Here is an 18,915-nt window from a genome sequence, read left to right on the forward strand (position 1 = left end):
GTATGTTGAGTGTGTGCATGGCAGTGGTGGCGTCTGTGGTGCTTATATTTGTCCATGTATACCATGTCTGTTGATGTGGATGCATGTGGGTCAGTAGGTGTGATGGGTGAGGGGAGAGGGATTGGGAACAGGTAGCTGGAGGGAGGACAGAAGAAGGGACACTGGCTGCCGTCAATGAGGAGGCCAGAGCCTGAAACGATCTCTGTAGGCCAGACAAGGCACCGTGAATGCCTTCCAGGAATGCATTTGTCTGTTGCATCTGGGATAGCAGTCCCTGGATGGCATTCACAATAGTTGTCTGCCCCACAGAGATGGACCTCAGGAGATCAATAGCCTCCTCATTGAGGGCAGCAGGGCTGACTGGGGCAGTGGCAGAGGTGCCTGTGGCAAAGGAGATACCCACCTTCTTGGGGGAATGGGCAACTGGGTCGGGAGCTACAGGGAGGACGGTGCTGGTATGGGGGGTGGCAGACAAGGATGGTGCTGGGGTGGTCCCAGATGGGTCCGCCACTGCTAGGGAGCTGCCATCGGAGGAGGAATCTGAAGATGCAGTGGTCGATCCTGTCTCTCCCGTGGCACTCCCCTCGCCCTCTGTCCCACTGGTCCCCTTGGCTCCGCTGGTGTCAGCCTCCTGGGTACCGTGGGCTGCAGCTACCCCAATCACCCCTTCTCCTTCGCCAGATGATGCTGATACACACAAAGACAGAAGAGGACAGGGAGGGAGAGAAAGAGTGGCAGCACAACTGCCACACAGGGTAGAACATCAGCATTTGATACCATTACATCATACATGATGCCCACCTCTAAACATCCTACTACTCGGTGACACAATGGGGGAAACTGCAAGAATGCACATGTCAACCGCTAATGGTCTGACTGAGTCAATTCTCTACAAGAGGAATGTCATACGCACCACACCTGTCCAGCACCAGCCCACACCCATGGCCATTGAAACAGGCACGCAAAGGACTGGACACCCAAGAGGATCCTGCATGGCTAAATGGCAGGCCCCCTTTGCTTATGTCAAGAAGCACTGTCACCACTTTGTGCACCCACCCCACCATACATGCAGTGCCTGCCAGCTAATTGTGGACATGGAAACACCACTGGCACAGTGGTTGGTCAGGACCAATCACAATGCTGTGACACCCCAGCTTGGAAAATCCAGTTGCCATGTGCTGGTAAGCAGGTAGAGCAAGTGGATGGCCACACAGTTTTGATTTAAGCAGTCTGGCCCGCTACCACTGACAGCATGGCATCACTTACACCTGTGATGTAAATACTGCCCAGATGGACACAACCCATGGTGGACATCAGTGTACCTAGCATCCATGCCACAGCTAACCAATGGTGCTCACCCAGTGCCACCATGTCAACACATGTTACGTGTGACAGTGAGTACTCACCCCCATGTGGCTGCTGTGCTGCCCTCAAGCACTCATCCACCTCAGGGTAGCCCACCGCCAATATGCGGGCCTTTAGAGGGGTCAGGGTCCTACGGGCACCTCTGCCTCTTTGGGAGAACGTCCCGAGCTGGGCCTTCGCGGTCTTCCGTGCCCATCGTCTCAGGTCCTCCCATCGCTTTCTGCAGTGGGTGCTCTGCCTGGCATGGACCCCCAGGGTCCCCACTTAACTTGGCACTTGGCGATGGCATGCCAAATCCTCTTCTTCTGATGGGCACTGACCTACATGGATGACACAGACAGAAGAACACAGTCATGTAGGGTAGCGTTCCTGGGACAGCAGTGGACAGCACACATCACACTTCCACAGCCACACGTTGTCAGCCAACGTAGCCCTCAGCCCCTCACCAATGTCCATGCTGCAGTCACACTGCCACCTACCAAGGGCCCCATCCCCATGCACACAGCTCCCACTCAGGACAATGACAATGGACTCACCTGCTGCTATGGTGCCCCATACAACTGCCCGTACAGGGGCAGGACCCCATCCAAAAGCTGCTCCAACTCCTCCTGGGTGAACGCTGGGGCCCTGTCTCCTGCTCGATGCGGCACCTTGGCTACCAGAGTCAGTACACAGCAGCAAACGCGGTGGAGGTCTTCAGTGCAAGAGGTTCAGGAGTCAAGTGAGCATGAGCACATGAAATGCGGGTCACGTCCTCCACGGACATTACTGTCACCGCCGGCGGTGAACACCATTGGCTCCACCCTCCCACTGGCAACAGTGTGAGCCAATGGTGAGTAGCATGCTGGTCGTAACCGTCTACTGCTGTGACGTGTTACGCCGGCAGAATGATCTCACTTCCACCTGTCCCATGCATGCAGACAGGCGGCAACCATTTCACATTTAGAATGTGTGATGTGTGTGAAATGTAATGCGTTATACATCTATGCTGCACAACATGTTCACACTGCTCCCCTACTCCCAGGTACTATGCATGATTGAGGATGAGGAATGCACTGGTGTACAGGCCCCTAGTCGACCTTGCCACCCTGGAGGAGTGACACATCATCCAGACCGATCGTCTGAACCGTGTGACCATAATGGAACTAGTGGCCCACTTGGAGCCAGATCTGGTGCCTGCCATACACAATCCCAATGCCATCCCTCCCACAGTGCAGGTGTTGTTGGTCCTCCACTACCTTGGCTCAGGCTCCTTCCAGGTCACAGTGGGCCTCGCAAGTGGAATGTCGCAGCCCATGTTCAGCTCCGTCCTTAGGGATGCACTGTGTGCCCTGATTAAACATATGTGCAACTACATCTGGTTTCCCCGACGTGCAGATTTGCCCACTGCCAAGGCTGCATTCTACGCTGTGGCACACATCCCTCATGTTATTGGGGCAATTGATGGCAACCATATTGCCCTTGTGCCACCCACAAGGAATGAACAGGTGTACAGAAACTGCTAAAACTTTCATTCGGTCAATGTGCAGGTGGTTTGTCTCACGGACCAGTACATCTCCCAGTTGACGGCCAAATATCCAGGCTCTGTGCATGATTCCTACATCCTGCGGAACAGTAGCGTCCCACACATGATGGCACTATTTCAGAAGGACCGGGCCTGGCTCAGTATGTACCCCTGCATGTGTGTGCCTCTCAGCTCACTGCACCCTTGTGTCCCGGCTCTATTGCTCTCCTGGTCCTGATATGCATCTTCCCTCTATGCACAGAGGTGACTCCGGCTGTACCAACCTGCCCTGGTTCTTGACACCCGTGAGGCGTCCAACCTCAGCTGCAGAGGACAGTTACAATGAGTCCCACGGTCATACCAGACGCGTCATTGAGAGATGCTTTGGTTTGCTGAAGGCCAGGTTCTGGTGTTTGCATGTCTCCGGGGCCTCCCTGCTCTACAACCCACTGAAGGTGTGCCAGATCATTGTGGTCTGATGCATGCTGCACAATCTGGCCCTGAGGCGTCACATCCCATTGCTGGATGCAGAGGAGGGGTTATCTGTACCAGTGAACGGTGAAGGGGACATGGGGAGTGATGAAGAGGAGGATTGTAGGAGGCTGGCCTGGTTTGTAGTGGGTACCCTGGGTACTCACACCTTATACCAGGTCCAGTTATCCCTTATTAGTGAAATGTAGTAGTGTTCTAGCAGCTTAGGCTGATAGAGGTAACTGTAGCAGAGCAGCTTAGGCTAAACTAAGAGACATGCAAAGCTCCTGCAATACCACTATAGTTACACAGTACTTATACACAAGTAAAGACAATACTCAGTGTTACCAAAAATAAAGGTAGTTTATTTGGGTGACACAAGGCCAAAAATATCTTAGAGGCAATACAACTTCTGGAGGTAAGTATTATACACAATATATACACTAGACACCAAAATAAGGTAAGTAATTAGACATAGGATAGTGCAAACAATAGGAAATGCTATAAAATGCAATAGGAGAAAATAGGTCCAGGGGCAACACAAACCATATACTAAGAAAGTGAAATGCAAATCACGAATTCCCCCCTAGACAAGTGTAGTGTGTAGAGAATTGCTGGGAGAGTAGGAAAACCACAAAGGTGAGTAAAATACCCCACCCCAGAGCCCAGGAAAGTAGGAGTAAAGTACTGAAAGTTTCCTTAGGACACACTACAAGTCGTGATTAGAGTCATTGCAAGAACTAAACAAGACTGCAAGCCACAAATGGTGGATTCCTGGACCTGGAGACCTGTGAAGAGAGGAGAACAAGTCCAGAAGTCCCAGAAGATTCCATGGAGGACAGGAGCCCCTGTCAACATAGAAGATGGTGCAAAAGAGGATTCTCCGGTTGGAAGAAGTCTGCAGAAGGGCACCAAAGAAGATGGCTGTGGGTTCCTGCATGATGCAAAGGATGTCCCACATGGAGATGTTGGATGCAGGAGTGTTGCAGCACTGGATTCATCCAACAAGCCTTGGTTCAAGCAGTGTCGGAAATTGTGTCAGAATGGCACTGCCTGGACCCAGGAGGCACCTGGGGGCCTCAACTCGGATTGAGGAAGCAGAGGGGGCTCCCAACACTGGAGGGAACCCAAAGATGACCAGGCAGCACCCATGGAGGTCCCAGGGCACCGGAACAAAGAAGGTGCAAATTATGGTTGCTGCAGCACTACAAAAGAAGGTCCCACGCCAGTGGACAACAACTCAGCGAAATTAGCGTTGCAGGATAGAGTGCTGGGGACCTGGGCCAGGCTGTGCACGAATGATTCTTGCAAATAGTGCACAGAGGCCTCCGGAGGTGAAGAGGGGTACTGTCGCAAACGGGAAAGGCAAGCTCTTACCTCCTCCAAATTTGGACAGCAACCCCTTAGGACAGTCTGTGTCGAAGGGTTCCACCACCTGTGTTCCAAGGAGCACACTCGTTGCCAGGAGAAGAGTACAAGAGAACCGGTCATTGTCTCTGAAGGTGTCTGCTGGAGTAGGGAAGTGACTCCATCACGCCATGAGAGATTTCTTCGGTCCTTCTGGTGCAGGGTGAAGACAGGGAGTCCCCAGAGCGTGCACACCATGGAAACTGTTGCAGTTGCTGGCTGGAGCTGAAGTTGCAGAGTCGAAGTAGCCCTTCTGGATACTTTGTTGCAGTTACAGCAGTTCCTGGAGCAGTCTTCGGTTGATCCGTGGTCAGATGATGAAGCAGTGGTTGCAGAGGATTCCTGATGGAATCTTGCAAGCACAATCTGAAGAGAAACCCACAGGAGAGACCCTAAATAGCCCTGAGAGGGGGATTGGCTACCTTATCAGGTATGGATGGACCTATCAGGAGGGGTCTCAGAAGTCACCTGCTGGCACTGGCCACTCAGAAGCCTCCAGAGTGTCCCCACACCTTGGAAGATGGCTGAAATCTGGGACACACTGGAGGAGCTCTGGGCACCACCCCTGGGGTGGTGATGGACAGGGGAGTGGTCACTCCCCTTTCCTTTGTCTAGTTTCACACCAGAGCAGGGACTGGGGGTCCCTGAACTGGTGCAGACTGGCTTATGCAAGGAGGGCACCATCTGTGCCCTTCAAAGCATTTCCAGAGGCTCTGGGAGGCTACCCCTCCCAAGCCTGTAACACCTATTTCCAAAGGGAGAGGTTGTAACATCCTCCTCCCAAAGGAAATGCTTTGTTCTGCCTTCCTGGGACTGAGCTGCTCAGACCCCAGGAGGGCAGAACCCTGTCTGTGAGGTGGAAGCAGCTGTAGCTGCAGTGCAAGCCTCAGAGAGATGGTTTGGCAGTACTGGGGGTCCATGGTGGAGCCCCCTGGATGCATGGAACTGGCTCCCCAATACCAGATTTGGAATGGGGGGACAATTCCATGATCTTAGACACCTTACATGGCCATATTCGGGGTTACCATTCTGAAGCTACATATAGGTATTGACCTATATGTAGTGCACACGTGTAATGGCGTCCCCTCACTCACAAAGTCCGGGGAATTGGCCCTGGACTGCGTGGGGGCACCTTTGCTAGAGGAAGGGTGCCCTCACACTTAGTAACTTTGCACCTAGCCTTCAGTAAATGAAGTTTAGACATATAGGTGATTTATAAGTTACTTAAGTGCAGTGAAAATGGCTGTGAAATAGTGTTTGCACTATTTCACACAGGCTGCAGTGGCAGTCCTGTGAAAGGATTTGTCTGAGCTCCTTATGGGTGGCAAAAGATATGCTGCAGCCCATAAGGATCTCCTGGAACCCCAGTGCCCTGGGTACCTAGGTACTATATCCTACGGACTTATAAGGGGGGTCCAGTGTGCCAATTGAAATTGGTAAATGAAGTCACTAACCTATAGTGACAAATTTAAAAGTAGAGAGAGCATACTCACTTAGGTTCTGGTTTGCAGAGTCTGGTTTGCACTGCTGACAACACACACATTAGGCCACAAACTATGAGCACTGGGGTCCTGACCAGGAGGATCCCAATGAGACAGGCAAAAACATACTGACATACAGGTAAAAAATGGGGGTAACATGTAAAGAAAGATGGTACTTTCCTACAAGGATGATGAGGATGCAGCTGACTCCATGGCGAAGCTGATTCAACATTACTTCGGCTGAGATGCAGGTATGTGCAATCTGTGTGGTATGTGTCCTCTACAACTGTTTGCCTTCTCTCTGATACCACCTGTTGTCTGTGACCACTGGTGGTGATGGTTAAAGATCAGACACTCTGTAGGTTTGGGGGGGCCGTCACATGTGCCAATGATTGAGGTAGTCACAGTGTACAAGTAAGGCCCACGGTCAGACAGGTGTTGTGCTGGTGCACTAGTGTCATCAACGTGGAAGTGGAAAGTTCCCTGAGTTCCCACTGCAGGTGCTATGTGTGTGCCACACAGGGTTGTTGCATGTGTGCAGCATCCATCCTGGGAGTCGACATTGGTTGGCAGTGCAACATTGTCGTTGGTTGCAATGGGTCCGGGGCCAGGTCTGGCGCTGGGCGTTGTGATGGTAGGACCATTGGGTTGGTATGTGTTGTGTATGTGTGTTGGTACTGGCCATATGGTTGTAGACCTGCCAGGCACATCTGCCCTGTATACCTGTTCCTACAGTGCATTTGTATGGAGTTGGCATCTATGACTCCTACAGTGATTGTTGTCCCTGTCTTGCTCTCCTTTCAGGACAAAGCTGTGATGTTCTGTGCTCGCTACCTGGCCGGTAGCCTCCATTGACACATATGTCCAGCCACTGCCTGCTCTACAATCAACTTCACAGTATTTTGCTGCCCCTGCTGTCACCCTCCCATGTATGTACTAGACGATGGGTTGCCACTTGTACATGTATTGGCAGTTCCATACACACTCATGGCAAATAAACACATAGACATGGACTGTGCTCAGTTGTAGTTTATTTATGATGTACCATTGTAAGGGGTGATGATTGCGGTCATGGTGGCTGTGATGATCAGAATGTTACGGCCAGCTATAGTTAGTCCAGGTCCAGTCTTCTGACCATGGGTAGACAGAGATATGGGAGTGGACAGTCGACAGGGTGTCACACACAAGGGAGAATGTTCAAGAGAGGGTCACTTCCGGCAGTGGTCTTGGTCTGGGCATCATGTCAGGCTGGTTGTCTACTTGGATGTCCTCGCTTGCGTGGGGGTTCCTCATCTACAAGGGTAGGTATGCTGGTGTCCTGTGATACCTGTGGCGGGACCTCCATGCCACTGGCTGCTGCTGATGTGGAGGGCTGTGATGGGATGTGTCCAGAGGTAGGGGCCTGCTGATGGGTGGTTAACTCATGCATGACAGTGGTCAGGTCCTTGAGCACCCCTACAATGGAGGCCATGGTGGCATTGTGGGCCTGCCACTGTTGCATGGCCTCCTGATGATATTGCCCCTGCAGCCGCTGTGTCTCCTGCACTGTGGCAAGGATCTGGGCCACTGTATCCTGGGTGTGCTGGTACACACCCGGGACTTGGTTGGGGCCCTCCTGGGCAGTCAGTTGGTGTGGCTGTCCCGACCCTTGTGCCACGGTTCCCTTCCCACTAACCCTGGCCCCCTGTGCTTGTGCCCCTGGCACAGTGTGCCCACTACCAGTATCAGCTGGGCCATCATTGTCTGGGGTGGGTGCCCTTGACTCTGGCTGCTGTACTACGGGGCACACCTCTGATTGTTGGGTCCCTGGGGCATAGGTTTGGGGTTCAGGGTCTGGTTGTGGTGTTGTTGCCACATGGGTAGGGTCTTCAAGCATGTCCAGGGCGGGTGTGCCATCGGTGGACTGCCCAGTGGCCCATGATGTCCCAGGCAAGTCGTCCTCATCCAGACATTCTATGGGGCCTTCATCCTGGGGATGGCTGTCTGAGCCTGAAATCCTCTGCAGGATGTCAGTGGCAGGGGTCCCTGTGGATAGATACGGTAGATGTTAGTTGTGTAACTGTTGTTGTTGTGTCTGTCAACACCAGGACAGTGTGCGCTCTACGGGCAACGTAATGCAAAATGACAAGCCTTATGCAATGTAATAATTCATGAATTGTGTGCTGATATTGCATATTAACTTTTTGCACTGCAGGTATTTATCTTGAAATGTCATTAATGCTGTTTGTAATGTATTGTTTATTTTCAAGCTTGTTCATTTTCAAGCCTTTCCTGCAGCCTGGCTGGGTGTGGCATGTGGGCGGGGCTTGGGTCTATTTAAGGAACCCAGCCCAGCTCCACATGCTCACTGTTCAGAGGTCCCGGTGCAGAGCAGCAGCATTTTCCATGGCTCCTGTTCCGGATGCCTACTTGGACATTTCCTGGCCCTGTCCTCATTATCTTGCTGATCTTCAAGCAGGGCAGTAAGGCGGAGTTTGGGATAGGCCTCGACTCTGTTTTCTAGAAACATTTGATTTTTTGGCTTTGTGATTTACAGTGTGTGCAATTTACTCTTGGCACTTAATCCTTGCAGTTCGGATCGGCAGAGTGCGTAATCATTTCAAGGCATTTGAATCTTGATGGTTGAATCGGCAACAGTGAACGCGATTCATTCTTGGCAATTAACCCTTGCAGTTCGGATCGGCAGAGTGCGCAATCATTTCAAGGCATTTGAATCTTGATGGTTGAATCGGCAGCAGTGTGCGCAATTCATTCTTGGCAATAAACCCTTGCAGTTCGGATCGGCAGAGTGCGCGATCATTTCAAGGCATTTGAATCTTGATGGCTGAATCTGCAACAGTGTGCGCGATTCATTCTCGGCAATTAACCCTTGCAGTTCGGATCCGCAGATTGCACGATCATTTCAAGGCATTTGAATTTTGATGGTTGAATCAGCAACACTGATCGCTATTCATTCTTGGCAATTAACCCTTGCAGTTCAGATCGGCAGAGCGCGTGATCATTCCAGGTATTTGAGTCTTGATGCGCAGTCTGGCAATAAGGTGCGCAATCACTTCTGGGCAATTGAATCATGAAACTTAGATCAAACAGAGTGTGATCTTTCTAGACAAAGCAAGTTTAGTCAGTTTGCCAATTTTACAGTATCATTCATGAATCCTATAGCAGTTAATTATTTGGGAACAAATGTACTTATTGACTCTTGTTGTGACGTGATTGCTATTCTAAGGATTAACTTGAGAGGGTTCAATGTTCAGAGTATATGATTATAAAAAGGTAATGTTATTGAAAAGTTCTTGATCTCCCATGTTATTATAGCATAAAGAATTAAAACAAAGTTCATGAACAGTAATGTGGATGACCTTGCTATTATCTTCCTAACTCTTCCTTCCACAGGTCTCCTTCCCCGCTATTCCCAACCTAAACCCCATCCCCCACTTGGCCATTCTTTAACTCTGTGCTATGATAGCTAGTAGAGTTTGGAGCTGCCAAGAGGTGGACATATTGGGATCAGGCGCAAACCCCAAGGATCCGGCCTCGCTGACAGTGTCCCTGTTGTGTAAGCATGCAGTGGCGCAACATGTTTCCCTGTGTTAGCAATAACGTCTGCTGCAATGCAGATATTGGTTTGGATTGGATTGTGGGAGCTGTGGTTCTTCACATTGTGGTTGGCATCCATGCATTTAGGTGTGTGAGTAGGGATGGTGGGAGTGGGGTGGTGTGGCATGCAGAGGAGGGGCATGGGGTGTTTGGGAAAGGGTCAGTGGGGTGGGTTACAGTGGGTTGGTGAGTAGTGAGGTGGCATGCTGGGCATGTGTTGTTGGTGCTTGGGGGGTATTGCTGACTTACCAGTGTCGAGCCCTCTGCTGATGCCAGTCAGGCCCTCGGGATATATGATGTCCAGAACCTTCTCCTCCCAGGTTGCCAGCTGGAGGGGAGGTGGTGAGGACCCACCGCCGGTCTTGTTACTGGCTATCCTCTGCCTGGAGGCCATGGACCGGACCTTCCCCCCGAGGTCGTTCCACCTCTTTCTGATGTCTTCCCTTATGCGTGGGTATGTGCCGACTGCGTTGACCCTGTCGACGATCCTCTGCCATAACTCTGTCTTTTTGGTTATTGATGTCTGTTGAACCTGGACTCCCATGAGCTATGGCTCTACTCTGATGATCTCGTCCACCATGACCTGCAACTCATTGTCAGTGAACCGTGGGTGCTTCTGGCGTGACATGTTGTAGGGTGGGAATGCGTTGTGTGTGTCGGGTGGAGTACGGGGTGTGTGGTGATGTGGGGGTGTATGGCTGTGTGTGCAGGTGAAATGCGGTGTTGCTTTGTGCAATGTGTGCAGTGTGATCTTTGTTTGCTGTGTTTCATGTGTTTCTTGGTCTCAGGTGTGACTGTGGGTGCTCATGTTTGTCACTATTGATTGTTGAGGGGTTATATGGTGGTGTGGTCAGGTGTGCGTGGTGTGTGTATGGTTATCAGGTGTGGGATATTTGAACTAGCGATGTGGTGTTAGATACTTTCCGCTGTGCCTTGTTGTTCTGCCGCTGTGCGAACCGCCTACGGTGTCCGTGTGCTGGAAGTTGATTCATAATATGACGGTCGGAATGGTGTCAGCATGGCGGGCACGACAATTGATCAGTCAGTTATTCTCCGTGGGTTGGCCTGGCGGTGTGGGTTTTGTGTCTGTATCTTGGCAGATTATGCTTTATAACTCGTAATACGGTGGTTGCTATTCCGCCACTGCTGCCGGTATAATGGCGCCATTTCGCACAGCGATCTTGCCCACATACCGCCAAACTCATAATGAGGGCCACAGTCTCTCATTTGATTAAAAATATGGAAATAATTTTTTTTTCAATAAAGGTTTTGTTCTTTTGATGTAAACGCAAACCCCCTTGAATTGGTAGGTCCTACATGTAACATCCAGAGCTCTTACATCTGAGGCTTGTCTAAAAGACACCAGGCAAAGTAGAACTGTTAACTTGTCACAGATCTGTTCCAATGACAAGGTGGAATTATTGCTCAAATTTACTAGGACCTGTAAAACCTGCTCACTGTCCCTTAAAGAAGTATATTTCGCTGTAAGCGGGTTCAAAACTCACATACTATGCATAACTTTCTGTGTGAGTACATTCTGATCGACAGAGAAACCATTCCCTAGACAATGACCCGCTGATATAGCTGCTCGATATACATTCACTGTTCTATATGACCAACCAGATCCGAACAATTCTGATACATAGTTTACCATATGATCTATATCTGTTGAAACAGTATCATAATCCCTTCCTAAACAGCAATAAACCCACTTCTGCCAAGCCAATCTATATACCTTTCTAGTTCATGATGCCCAAGACTCTGAAATTAATCTAAAAGCTTTTGCCAAAATTCCAGGCATTTTCTACTGTCTCCTGAAATCCTCCAAGCCATCAATCTATAAAAGGATGGGATCCCCTTGATGGCCTCATCATTTGAAATTTGAGATCAGGACGTGTAAGTCCATGACCATTTCCATCATGATCAGGAACCATGCTTGAGACCTCCAAACTGGAGTGACAACCATCACTGTCTCCTTCGACCTGCGTGCCTGCAGAAGAAATCTTGGAAACATTACAAATGGAGAGAAAGCATTAGGTGTTAGACACCTCCAATCTTGCGGGAAGACATCCATTCCCCAAGAATTATAGGTCCCGTCTCTAACTGAAAAACCTTTTCAATTGAGTGTTCAACCTGTTGCAAAAAGGTCTACCCCCAAAAAAAACATTTCTCCTTAATCTCCAGAAATAAATCTCTGTTCAGTCTCCAATTGCTTGAGTCTTTGAAATTCCTTGAGAATCAATCTGCAATTTCAGTGGAAAAACCAGGTATATGCTCTGCCACAAATGAAAATCTTTTCTCCAAACAGTATTTCCAAAAACCTTTTGTTAATGTGCTACACCCTTCGATTGAGGGGTGCCCATCTTGTTGCCATACCTCTCCGCTGACACATTGTCCATGCGGAGCATCATGCAGTACTACATCATACCCTGGGTAAAACAACAAACTGTGAAAGAACCAGCTAACAGCTCTAAGCAATTGATATGCAATCTCTTCTCCTGAGTTGTCCAACGCTCACCTGTGGCCAAATCTCCACACCCGCACCCCAGTCTTCCAGGCTCACACCTAACTTTATCACAATTTCGAAGTCCTTCCCGAAAATAGCCTTGCCATTCCAAGCTTCCGAATTCCTGAGCCACCACTCTATGCCCTTCCTCAATTCCTGATCCAAAAATATCCGAGAATAAGACCACCTTGGTAGCAAAATCCTCATTTTCAGTCTCTGAAAGGCCCAATAGTATAGGGGCCATGGAAAAATTGCCTGAATTGAAGAGGATTACAGGCCTAAAATCCTTGCTAAAACATTCAGGGGCACAGTTTCAACCCCAAGGCTTTCCTCAACTTTTTCAGCAATCTTTTAAACTTCTACTTTGTAAGTTTCAAATCTCCCTGGACTGTGTTCACAATAAAACCTAGGAACTGAGTTTCTGGCCTGGGATTAAGGAAGATTTATTTTTGAATATCACAAAACCTAAGAATTCCATTAAATCTATGGGCAACTTTCTATGGTTCAAAACGACTTCCTTCTGCTGACCCAGTAACAGGATATTGTCAAGGTAAATAATCAATCTTACACCCCTTGTCCATAACCAAGCTGCTACTGAGCAAAGTACCTTTGTAAAGCACCAGGGTGCAGAAGACAAACCAAAAGGGAGACTTTTGTATTGCCATCATTTTGCCATCCATCTGAACTAGCGGAGTTTTCAATGAGGTTCCCAGACTGGGATTGGTAAACATGCATCCTTTAGATCTAACCGTGTAAACAAGTCCCCCTTCCTTAACACATCCTGTAATAGGTAGATCCCCTCCATTTTGAAGTAGTGATTTACCACCCACTTGTTCAACTCCTTTAAGTTTATTACTGGTCACATGCCCTTGTCTTTTTTCTCGACCAAAACATTTTTGCTGACAAACCCTATCACACCATTTGTGATTTCTTCTATTGCTGCCTTGACCAGTAAATCTTGTACCTCTTGGGTGACCAACTTTATATTCTCCTCTGAGAAATATATTTCTTGAGGTATATTTGTTTGAACAGAGGACTCTGTAAACTCCAGTCTGTAACCCTAGACAGTTTCCAAAACCCTGGAGTCTTGTGTCACCAATTCTCATTTTCCACAAAAGTGGGCTAACCTGCCACTCACTTTTATTAGGGTATCTGAAAGGTCCTTGTAAAAACTCACCTGGTGACATACGCCTCTTCCTCCTATCAATTGTGGTGGATACTCCACAAAACCTCGTCTCTGAGGATAAAATCATTGCTAGGATCCAAAGCTTTGCTGCGAGGATCTTACACCACGAGCCGCAAAAGGGTCTTGATCTATATTATCCTTGACTGGGGAACCAACCCCTCGTTCTCCTGGCCCTATTGAAAACCCTGTCTGAAAAGACTTTTTTGATGTCTTTCTGGGACCTCTGAATAGAATTGAAGAACCCAACGTATTTCCCCACGTCTTTTATAAAATCCTCACCAAATAGTTGACCTTGAGAAGAGGCGCCTGCTTCTTTATTTGCCAAGTTAATTAACGTTTGGGGGATTTTCTGTAAAATACTCTCACCCCTCTCAATAGAAAGCACTGTGTTGACATTACCAAAAAAGCAAATAGCCCTCTGTACCCATTGGCGTAATTCTTTAGAATCAATCGGATTCATATTATGATAGGCTTCCTCAGCCATTTCAAAAACCTCAGTAAGAGGCTCGATAATATCCAAGAGGCGATCCTAACAATTTTCTTGGGTCCTTACCACTCCTATTGATAAAAGCCACAACCTTTGCATCTAATTCTGGGGTCATAGTTATTTTATCAGAGATAGATGGGCGAGGGCATTTGGATCTCATTCGAGATCTTACTTCTTTTAGTATTTCCTTTCTGAGCTAGAAGGAGATATATTCAGCCATGTGCTGAGACAGCACCCAGTCTGAGGATAAAGAATCTTTCAATAAAAGGGGATTAAACATTTCGGCCCTCATTCCGACCCTGACGGTTTGAAACCGCCATGGTGGAGGGCAGAGGAAGCACCGCCAACAGGCTGGCGGTGCTTCCCGGGCCATTCTGACCGCTGCGGTAAAGTCGCGGTCAGAAAAGGGGAACCAGCGGTTTCCCGCCGGTTTACCCCTGGCCCAAGGAATCCTCCATGGCGGCGCTGTTTGCAGCGCCGCCATGGGGATTCCGACCCCCTTCCCACCAGCCTGTTTCTGGCGGTTTACACCGCCAGAACCAGGCTGGCGGGAACGGGTGTCGTGGGGCCCCTGGGGGCCCCTGCACTGCCCATGCCACTGGCAGGGTCCCCCTAACAGGGCCCCACAAAGATTTTCAGTGTCTGCTTTGCAGACACTGAAAATCGCGACGAGTGCCACTGCACCCGTCGCACCCCTGCAAATCCACCGGCTCCATTCGGAGCCGGCTTCCTCTTTGCAGGGGCTTTCCCGCTGGGCCGGCGGGCGATCTTTTGGAGATCGCCCGCCGGCCCAGCGGGAAAGTTAGAATGACCGCCACGGTCATTTGACCGCGGTGCGGTCTTTTGGCGGTTTCCGCCCGGCGGGCGGTGCCCGCCGCCTGCCGGGGTCGGAATGACCCCCTTCATCTCCTAAAGGATGTAGTATGCCCATTTTAGATCTCGAGGCCTTTTTGCCTCCTCTGGTGTTCCTCGTTTCTTTATTTAAATGACTTCTTGTTCTGAATCAAAATCAGAAGAATGACAGGTTAATTTCCTGTTCCAAGGCCTCATCACTGTCTTGTGATACCGGAACATCCAGGCCTTCATTTTGCCCATCCACAGTGCCTGAAACACAGCTCATGTTTTTATTGCTTTCATTAATCGGACCCTTTGCTGTAATTTTGGCTTTCTTATTTTTATTTTTTCCACGTTCGTCGGCCTCTGAGGTTCTCTTTCTCTGAACCTTACATACCCAGCCTGAATATTCTGCTGGCTGTGAAAAATTTCCTTCTAATGTAGTGGGATTTTATGTAGTATGGAGTCTGATAGCGACCTGTTTTGCTTCACTACGGACCAAAATGAAACACACACACACACACTGAAAAGAATCTCTAGTATGCAACTCTTAGTGTAAGAAATACATTTATTGAACCACTCTGTGAGGCTTGCAAAGAAAGGTCAAAAGTGTACAACTGAAAGAGCATGTTTAAAAATAGTCACAGCAATGAAATAAGAACATGTACAAAGAATATTCTGCTTCAATCTTAAAACAGCCCATATATATATATATATCTATATATAAATATATATATATATATATATATATATATATATATATATATATATATATATATGTAAATATACAGCTATATATACATGCACTATGCAAAGCGGATAGTAAGAATTAAAAATTAATCACCATCGGGCACAGTTGAATTTGCATAATCTCTTCTGCCAGCAACAGGCCGTCGACCCCTTATCGACCGTGGACCGTGAAAAGAGGTATACCCTCACAGGAAAGATGACATGCATCAGCATCCTGATACTGCCAGAGGTTTGATTCACTTTCCTGGTCAATCCAGTTTCGATCTCTTTTCTACCTTAAACAAGCCAGAGAGGAGAATTCTAAAAAAAAAACTCCTGCTCCGTAAGTTGTTGTTAAAAAATGCTTGCTACTTAAGGTCAGTTTTCACAGGAATACGTAGGAAGTGGCCAAGATCCCAAGGTGCTTCTCCAAAACCAAACCGTTCCCTGATGTACCATAAACATCATCCTGGTACATCCTTATCTCTCTAACTCCCCCATGTTATGTCCTAGCCTTCGGCGAGAAGAGAACAGGCAGAGTGAAAACATGAGTGAAAAACACATTGCATAACCATTTGCGCCGAAAAATGCTTGCATGCTTAACGTGGCGGCGAAGCTAAGGCTAAGCTGAACGGAAAATGAAGTCTGTAGCTGGTGGCTGCCAATGTGACAGTGTGCTACTGGCTAAGTTAAGCACAAGATGGAGTCAGTGGTCAAATACAGATATCAATACACGACCCCATCAGCCACTCTACTGCTCCACACAGCATTTACTCCAATCTCACTTCTAGTCTTTCCTCAGATTGTACATCTGACATTAAAAGACCAGACAAATAGATTATTATTAGATTAAACTAAATAAATAAATATGTCTTCCTAATAGGAAACCTGTCAAATTCTTAAGGAAGATCAGATATGGTGTTGGCAGTGCAGTAATAATCAACTGACTACAATTACAGCAACACAAAAGGATGATGGATGGAGTGCTGCACTTTTCAAACACTCACAACCAGTCACAGACCTGGGTTTAATCCATCATTCTTTTGGTCACCATGCTACCCCAGTTTGGAACCATCCATATGCAAGTCAGTCTTGACACTGCTCCCCAGAGGAACATTCAACCCAAACTACCAGGCCCGGTCCTCCCTGGACGGGAAACAAGCATTGTAGGACCAGTTTCAGGGTAATCTCACAGAGAGGTTTTGTATTTAAACGTAAGATACAGTTTTAGGATGGGCCTCCCCAAAACCTTTTACCTTACTTCTACATTATTGCTGATCTCGTGTTTGTTGGCCTTAGAATTCTGTGCACTTTGCCACTACTGACCTGTGCTACAGTGTGTGTGCTCATTCCCTAACACATGATAACATTGGCTTACACCCAATTGGTGCACCCAAATTACTTATAAGTCCCTGGTAAAGTGGTACTGCATGTACCAGGGCCTGTAAATTGAATACTATTAGCGGGCCTGCAGTTCTGATTATGTCACCCAATTACATAGCCATTTCAAACATGTCTTAGGCCTGCCATTGCAGTCTGTGTGTGCTGTTAAAAAGTGCCACTTCGACCTGGCAAAATAAACCTTTTGCCAGGCCTAAACCTTCCTTTTTAATACATAAAGTCACTCCTAGGTTAGGCCCTAAGTAACATATAGGGCAAGGTGCAGTGTATTTAAAATGTTGGATATGTACTTTAAACTTTTATATGTCTCGGTTAGCACTTATTAAATGTAATAAGTAACCAAATGTTATCCTATGGAAGAGGTAGGTCTTGCAGTAGTAAGTTTTTCACTGCAAGGGCATGCAAAATGTAAAGTATATGACCCATTTTTTAAATGCACACACTCTGCCCTATGTGTTGTTTAGGGTCTACCCCAGGGGTGGCATATGTATTAAAAGGTTTAGGCCTGGCAAACGCTTTGTGATTGTCACGTCAAAGTGGCAGTGTGAGTTTTGGAAGACTGGAGGGACAGAATAATGGCAATCTTGGCCATGAGGGCTGCACCTTGCCCCCACCCACCATGTTGCCCAGATATACCACGGTACCCAGCCATATCTGGAACTTTCTGGCCTTGATAGTCAGGCCCACCTGCTGCAGGGCCTGAAGTACCTCCTGGAAGTGGTACAGAGGTTCCCCCCAGCTGGACCTGAAGACAGCTATATCATCTAGGTAGGCAGCACAGAATGTCTCCTTCTCACCCAGAACTCTGTTCATCAATCTCTAGAAGGCAGCAGGGCCATGCTTTAATCTGAAGGGCATCGTTGTGAACTGGAGATGGCCCTCTCAGTTAGGGTAACCTGAATTCTGGGGTGGCACCTGGTGGAGTTGCCTTGGGTACCAGCACAACGGGGCTGAAGCAGGGACTGCTGGAGGGCTCAGTCACCCCTAATGCTAGCGACTTTGAGACCTCCTTCTTGATACTGGCTCTCACCTTGCCAGACAACCTGTAAATTTTGTTTTTAAAAGCCATATTATCTCCACTATCTATGTCATGGGTACACAAATGTGTGAGCCCAGGGCTGATGGAGAACAGAGAGGAAAACTGCCCCAGTAACTGCTCTAGGATTAGAGAAGGGGAGAGTTTAAAATCAGTACTTAATTTGTGAACAATTAGTGCTTAGGCCCTTCTTAGGAGGCCACTGCTGCTTGCACCACCCATTGCCCCTCCAGCACTGCCAATGAAAGTCCCAACAGATCTACTATGCATCACACTTCTCCAAGTGTGACAATTCAGACTATTCCATGACCCCCAAAGCTTTAAGACTGGCTTGTGAGGCACATATTAGTCATCTTAAGGTATAATGAATTAACAAACAACTGTTGCTGTGCTCATCTCTAAATTATACAAACATTGCCATGATGTGGCAGATTTTCATAAGAGCCTGTATTGACAGTTGAGGGCAGTTGTAAAGCACCAGAAACCACCAACTCAAATTAACCACCGGGTAGCACTCTCTATTGACCCACAATGCTCCTGGCAGACAGGAAGTCAGGGAGATGTTCACTCTCCTATTCCACTCCGTCATCTGTCACCAGGAGCATGGCGACTTCAGAACTCTGAAAGAGCGATTTATGTGGAGCATCTTTAAGATGCTCCACCTCAACGTGGGATCTCACAATGCTTTGCAACCAGTATTTAAGTTACTTTGTTCAACTGGCCTGACTTGTCCCTGTATCCGGCCCACACTTCATCTTGGTGATCCTGAACTTGTGACTTTGTTCCAGTCCTGCACAACCAGAAACCCACAGTTGCTGCTTTGTGCTTTTATGCACTATTTTCACTTAAATCTTTGACATTACATGTCTCTGGTTTAACTGTTTGGATTTTTGTTATTTTGGTCTCAAATA

The sequence above is a fragment of the Pleurodeles waltl genome, chromosome 5, assembly GCF_031143425.1.
Source record: "Pleurodeles waltl isolate 20211129_DDA chromosome 5, aPleWal1.hap1.20221129, whole genome shotgun sequence".
NCBI lineage: Eukaryota > Metazoa > Chordata > Amphibia > Caudata > Salamandridae > Pleurodeles > Pleurodeles waltl.